Source organism: Crassostrea angulata, chromosome 6 (assembly GCF_025612915.1).
Source record: "Crassostrea angulata isolate pt1a10 chromosome 6, ASM2561291v2, whole genome shotgun sequence".
Lineage (NCBI taxonomy): Eukaryota > Metazoa > Mollusca > Bivalvia > Ostreida > Ostreidae > Magallana > Magallana angulata.
Genome location: NC_069116.1, coordinates 25625609 through 25633223, shown reverse-complemented (window position 1 = coordinate 25633223; position 7615 = coordinate 25625609). Strand labels below are relative to the sequence as shown.

General features: G+C 33.7%; 1 long non-coding RNA gene across 1 annotated transcript; it reads left to right on the top strand.

Annotated features, from left to right (window-relative positions):
- The first annotated feature begins 73 nt into the window (after window positions 1-73).
- On the top strand, window positions 74-3405 carry LOC128190204 (uncharacterized). The gene is made up of 3 exons (XR_008244332.1): window positions 74-750; window positions 2659-2769; window positions 2902-3405. It is a non-coding gene; the product is annotated as an uncharacterized LOC128190204 (long non-coding RNA).
- Window positions 3406-7615: the final 4210 nt, after the last annotated feature.

Below are 7615 nucleotides of genomic sequence, written 5' to 3'. Positions count from 1 at the left end.
ATCTACAAATTTACGCTAAAAAAATCATGGCTCCTTTAATACCAAATTGATTCCAAGCAAACATTTGAGAGTTCAGATGAAATCCATACTTTATAAGAAGTGATGTTTATCTTGCTATTTCCAAAGGAATAACTTAAACACTGCATTCGAAACAACTTTTATGGTGGTAATTATTTTTTCAAATTCGTTTAATTATCTTAAGTATGCGATTCATATTCTTTGGTGCTTTATCCATTTTAATTTGCAAAGGAATTAAGCTTCGTACATTTCAGGGTCATAAAAATCGGAAGGATTTTGCCTAAATCAAAAGATTGCTTAAGGATTAATGCTTTTTTAAAAGAATTCTACTGGACACTATCTTTTACTTTGCTTATTTTTGGACATGTTCTAAGTGATCAACTTTAACAATGACAGTTTTATCGACTTGGAAATTGTGTTTGTTCCTATCAATTTCTATTTTAATGTTGATAACATTCATTCCTAACGTCCAATGCACTTGTCATGCGTTTTGCACTTACGACTCTTGGATGGATTGGACTTGCACATGTAGTAATTCTACTCAAAAAAGAGAGAGACATATGTGTTGTCCAGGAGGACAAACAACAAGAGAGGGGTGTGCATCTTACTGTAATATCCCGTTGTATTGGCAAGAAGAGGCTCCCTGTGACAAATGTAATAATGGAGGAATTTACGATATAAACCAAAAGAAATGCAAGTGTCCCCCAACTCACAAAGGAACATATTGTTGTGGTAAGTCATATTGCTATCGTACGACAGAGACTCATAGGTTGTCATAGGTAAAGGTGTCATAGGAAAAGAAATCGTCTATGATTTTTTTCCTTATTAAATAAATCATGCCATTGTTCTTTTTTTATTGATTTTAACTTAATTTATTCATTTATTTGTGTTCATTATTGCTTGAATGATTGCACCCAAAAACTATCTGACACCTGTCTTTCAAGTACTCTAAATAAGCAACACCTTTATATTAAAGCAATATGAGCTGTATTTTTTGGAATTTTATTTTGCTCAAACAACCTCCCAGTTAGATAAGTCTGCAACTTAAACTTAAACTTTTAGGGTAAATAAGGTTTGTAAAAACCATTAATTTTTGTCAGAAGAAAGAATTCTCTTAAAAGGAATATATAGCAAATCAATTATTGTACAGGACGACAATAATTCAATTTCAATAATTAAGGCTTTTAATGGCTTTTCCCACAAAAACATAGCAAACAGAAATTTAAAAACCAAGATTAATTGTCATATAGGTAGAAAATAACATTTTCCTAAAATTAAAATTCAACATGAAAATTGCAGCTCATATTGCTTTAAACTGCGATGAAGTATTCATAGACAAAAATTAGTTCAACAAGCGTTTACTTAGCCTAAAGTTCATTCAACAAAATGCTTTAATTTTTAATGATTTTTCCGATGACAATTTCTCTGAATAATATGTATCATTTCAAAATCGAGATCACCCCTAGATTTATTTAAATATATATACGTTAATAACTGGTAAAACACGATATTCAGAACATAGCTGCAAGTAAATATAATAACTTTTCTAAAATAATATAATATGCACTATTTACTGCATAAATGGTTCAAAGTTAAACTTTTACTACAGAGGTATATACGGAATAATTTATAAAGGTTTTTCCCACTTATAGATTAAACAACATATCCTTTTGAACATTTTTTGATGCATATAATATATCAATAAATATCAATAAGTAATATGCTTGTCATCTTCTTAATGTTTCAAGATGCATAATATATTCATCTTTAGTTCATCTGAGCCGAAGGCTGTCGTTGTCGTCGTCGTTGTCGCCATAAATTTACTTTTTCAAATTTTTATTCTCTTCCAAAGCCACTGGGCCAATTTCATCCAAAAAGCATAAAGCATAAATGGGTTAAGAGGATTCAAATTTGTTCAATAGAAGGGTCACGTCCTTTCTTAAGGGGAGATGATTTAAAATTATTGAAAAATGTATCATTTCAAAATCGAGATCACCCTAAGATTTATTTAAATAATCTTTTTCTCAAAAACCATTTGGCCAAATAAGCTAACTTCGAAACTTTTGTGGAAACATCCTCAGGCAGAGTAGATTCAATTATGTTCAAATCCCGATCCCCGGGGTAGGGTGGGGCCAAAATGGGGGGGGGGTCAAAATTTTACATAGGAATCTTTAGAGAAAAATTTTTAATAATATTTACCTCTTAAAAACCATATGGCTAGATAAGCTTTAAATTGTGACAAATCATCCTCTGGTATTTAGTGTAGATTTATGTGGTACAAATCATGCCACCGAAAGTACGGTGGACCACAAAGGGGTCGAATTTTTACGTATAAATGTATAGCGAAAATCTTTTAAAATATTCTTCTCAAAAAACCATATGGCCAGAAAAGCTGCAACTTGTGTGGAAACATTCTCATGTAGTGTAAATTCAAGTTTGTACATATCATAATCCACAGGGATCATGACGTAAACAACAAAAGGTGCTCAGTGTTTAACTTAAGAATAAAATTAAAAAATACTCCTATAGGTTGACTAAATATTTTGTAATTGATAATCTGAATACAATATACAGAATTTGTTTGCAACTGTTGCTCAGGTGAGCGATGTGGCCCCTTAGCCTCTTCTTATTTTTTTTCAGAGCAAGTGAAATGCAGCGAAAATCCATGCAAGCATGGCTCGTGTAATGATACGGTGTCGCCTTTCATTTGTGAGTGCGACCCTGGTTTCAAAGGAACTATCTGTGATAAAGGTAGAACTCTCTCTCTCTCTCTCTCTCTCTCTCTCTCTCTCTCTCTCTCTCTCTCTCTCTCTCTCTCTCTCACACACACACACACACACACATATAAACTAAACATTTTAAGTAAAATCTTATCTATTTCAGTGTTAAAAAGGTTACCACCATGGCTTCCATATCTTGGGTACTCCATTATCAGTGTGGTTGGAATATTCTTTTTAATTTGCATTTCGTATGTCTGTGCAAAGTATTGCGTGATTAAAAAGCTCAGGAAGCAGCAGAACCAACATAGTACGCTTAACAAAAGACAAAGGATCAAAGAAAATCGGATTATGCCAATTTCACTTGATTTTTAGATGTAAAGTTTATTTGACCAAAAGCTCGTTTTTCTGTCCGGTTTTATATTGTTTGGGTTTTTAGGGGGTGTGGTCATCGTCGCAAAAATTCACAATTTCATTTTTTTAGAACCAAAGTGTCAACTGCAACTAAACGTGGCACAAAGCATCTTAGGATAATGGGGAAAAGTTTATTCAAATGAAAGGCCACGCCTTTATTCAAGAAGGAATGAATAGAAATTCCATGGCAACTGCAAAGCGGTTTTTTTTATACTAAAACAACACGATTAGATAAAATTAAAAAATTTCAAAATACTGTGTTTCTTGTGTTTTATTTTTCCATATTATTCCCTTATTATCATAAGTCATACTGTATGTGGAAAATATATATCGTTAGTTTGATAAGATATTGGCGCTTCTGATTGGTCAAAAAATTTCTTTGATACCTGCATCAATAAAATTTTTGCCGGATCTAATTTTCTCAACTGTTCTGATTTAACATTATTTATAGAACGTGAATTTCCAAAACAAACACTGTCAACAAAATTCAAAGTTGTGTCTGTTTAATCCTCAGGAAACAAAAAAATAAATATATATTAAAAACTAAAAGTTTAACTTTATAAAATAAACAATAGATGTACACATTATTGATAATTCCCTAAATAGACAATAAAGCGCGGTTCCAATTCCAGGAATAATTATAACGAACATAAAGGTCCATTCATTTTCATGGTAACACTGCTGTAAAAATTTGGTAACGATGAATTTTAAATTAACACACGTACATGATCGGATGTGTTTTTCCTTGCTCTGTGTTTTTTGGCTCTTTTTACTGGATTTACTGCGTAAACCCGGATCCTCTTGTGTGAAAATCGACAAGATTTATGTATGTATGTATGTATATTCCACTCTGGTTTTTTTGGCAACTTTAGATTTTTGAAGTTAGACTTTAATCCTATTATCTATCAAGACACTTGTGTTTACGGAACTGAGTAAAGCTCAGTCCTGAGTCTACTGTGTTATGTAGAGCGTTATTTAAAATCCCGCTATAGAGCCAGTCAATACTGTAAATACCGTTACAACCAACCAAGTATAACTACAATGGAAATGATTAAACCAGTGTATCTTAAAAACTCTGAACTCCCGCAAGACCATAATAACAGAATTTCTGACTATGAGTTGTCCATTGCCGCGTCTTCAAGCGCACCTGATCTAAAATGTGTTCAGAAGGATCGCGATCTGTGGAGGCTATACGTAAGCTCCCAAGAGAGTCGCAGAAAACTTGTCTGTGAAGGTTTGGAAATTAGAAACATAAACATACGAATCTATGACACAAACCCCTTTTCTGCGGGTCTATCAACTCCTGATGAACAAGTCCTGAAAATAACAGTAAAGGGGGTACCTCTGTCAGTTGATGACGATGAAGTCCTGAAAATGCTCAACAAATTCAATCTCAGTTTTAACAGTGATCTCAAATATGAAAAGATCCGACACCCAGAAACACATAAAATGACGGGTATTTTGAATGGAAACAGGTTCATTTATGTGAAAGCTTTAAGCGAAGGAACTTTCCTTCCCCGTACAAGTACATGCGCGGGTCTAAAGTGTTTCATTTATCATAGAGGCCAGCCCTCAAACAAACGCACCCCTTACTGTACCCAGTGCTGGGAAGACTCCCATTTCAAAAAACAATGTCCTAACAGCCCTAGATGTAAGGTATGTAAGGAAGAAGGACACACTCCGGGCGATCCAGCATGTAAGCATTACACAGAACCTGCGACAAATGTTGTGCCCTTCTCCGGGGAAAAAAGTTGTCTATCTAACTTCTTCCCTTGCGACATCTCTATCTTTGGTCACAACCACAAATCGGCCGAACACGCTTACCAATATGTAAAAGCCATGAGAAGTGGGGATGTACCACGAGCATCCGCCATCCAATCGGCTAAATCGGCTCTTGAGGCCAAAAAGATCGGCAACCTTGTCACCCCTTCACCGTTGTTCGCTGCTGAGCAGGTCTCCTTGATGACCGAGATCATAGAGGCCAAGGCTGTACAGGTGCCCGTTTTTGCCGATACTCTGAAAGCCGCGAAAAAATCAACAGTTTTTGCAGAGTCCACATACGACAACTTCTGGGCATCAGGATTAGACGTCATAGGAACAAGCCATACGAATGCTAAACACTGGCCCGGCAGGAACACCCTCGGAAAAATCCTAGCTGACATGTCTGCTCGCCTACGCGCTCGCTCGCCGTCGGTAAGGTCCGCATCAGCTTCGAGATCAAAGGGGAAAGAGTCAGGTCAGATGGATGTGTCACAGATGATACAGGATTATAAAAATGCTAGTTCTCGAAAAACCAGCGCAAAAAAGGCGCCAAACTCCGGATAGATCGATCATACTACCCCAAAGACTCACAGTAGCAATACCAATGATACCTCTTGTTTGTTTGCCTAATTATGTTTCTTTTATTACCATATATATGCAATATTATGTGAACTAATCAAAATGTGTGCACTAAAAATAATTTCGGTTAACGCTCGAGGTTTAAATTTAAAAGAAAAAAGAGAAAAACTTTATAGCTGGATATCAGACACAAATATAGACATATGTTTTTTACAAGAAACACACTACATTGAAAAAAACGAATTCCAGTACAATTGTAATTGGTCAGGAAAATCAATTCATGCATTTTCAGATTCCAACTTTAGCAGAGGAGTTTCAATTTTATTTAAAAAAAACACACATGTAGAAATTATAGATATTCATAAATCAGTAGATGGTAGAAAACTACTTGTCAATGTCAAGATTAATGAACAAAACATTACTTTGGTTAATGTTTATGCTCCAAACAAAGAATCGAGTAGAATAGATTTTTTTAAAAGATTGAAGACCTATATTAACATTCATAAATTATATGAGTCTCATGTTATCCTTTGTGGAGACTTTAACTGCAACATGAATAACATGAATGATAAAAGTACTAAAATTCTCAAAGAATGTTTACAAATTTTAGACATTACCGATTTATGGTTTGACAAACACAAAGATTTAAATGGATTTACATGGTGCGATGCATCTGATACACCAAGAAGTAGAATAGATTTTGTTTTTGTAAATAATGACCTGCTAAATCAATTTAGAAACATCTTAATTAGAAAAATCCCTGGTACCCATAGCAACGGTACAAGGATGTCAGATCACAGAGCGCTTAAATTTGAACTTAATATTTATAATAACCAACGAGGAAAAGGATACTGGAAAATGAATGTTTCAATTTTAAATGAAGATGATTTTAAAAAGAATATTATTCAAATAATAAGAGATACAGAAAAATTACAAAAATCATGTGTTGAAAAATGGGAAACGCTTAAAGAAAGGGTCAAAGATTTTTCAATAAATTATTCGAAAAACCGTCAGAAAACACTGAAACAAAGTATTTTGAATATTGAAAAAGAAATATCAGAAATCGAACTTCTACCTCATCACCTAATAAATATGAATAGAAAACGAGAATTGGAAACTCAATTAAGTTACCTTATCGATAAAAAAGCAAACGGTGCACAAATTCGATCTCGTGCTAAATGGATCCAAGAGGGTGAAAAAAACACCAATTTTTTTTTAGGACTAGAAAAAAAACATCAATCAAACAATGTGATAAATGAAATCGAAACAGAAAAAAAAGAAATTCGCTCTTCCACCAGTGATATTTTAGGAGAAATGTGCAGATTTTATGAAAAGTTATACAATTCTAACTCAATACCCGATAACGAAATAAATTCATATCTAGGTGATTGTGAAATAAAACACTTAACAGAAAACGATAAAAAAAATTGTGATAGTTTTCCAACACTTGAAGAATGTAAAGATGCAGTGATGAATCTAAAATCAAATAAATCCCCGGGCCTAGACGGAATACCAAATGAATTTTATCAAAGTTTTTGGAAAGATTTATCTACCATATTCTATGGTATGATGAAAGAAACATACATAAATGACGTAATGAGCTACACACAAAAACTCTCAGTTATTTCACTTATACATAAAAAGGGAAGTAAACGTTTGTTAAAAAATTACAGGCCAATCAGCTTAACAAATACGGACTATAAGATAATCGCTTTTATCTTCGCTCGACGCTTAAAAAATATCATAGACAAATACATCAGCAATGAGCAAACAGCGTATATTCAAGGTAGATTTATAGGTATAAATGCAAGATTGATTATAGACATTTTTGAATATTGCGAAAATAACAATCAGGAAGGGATACTCTTATTTCTAGATTTTGAAAAAGCCTTTGATTCGGTTGAATGGAATTTTCTGTTTAAAACCCTAGAAAAATTCAATTTTGGGAAATGCTTCATAAACTGGATAAAAATATTGTATAAAAATCCACTCTTTCGATTAAAAAATAATGGTTGGATGTCAAAAACATGCCAGATGAAAAGAGGAATCAGGCAAGGGTGTCCAATATCCGCGATTCTATATCTTTTTGTAGCGGAAATCCTATCGGCAAAAATTAAGAATAATGT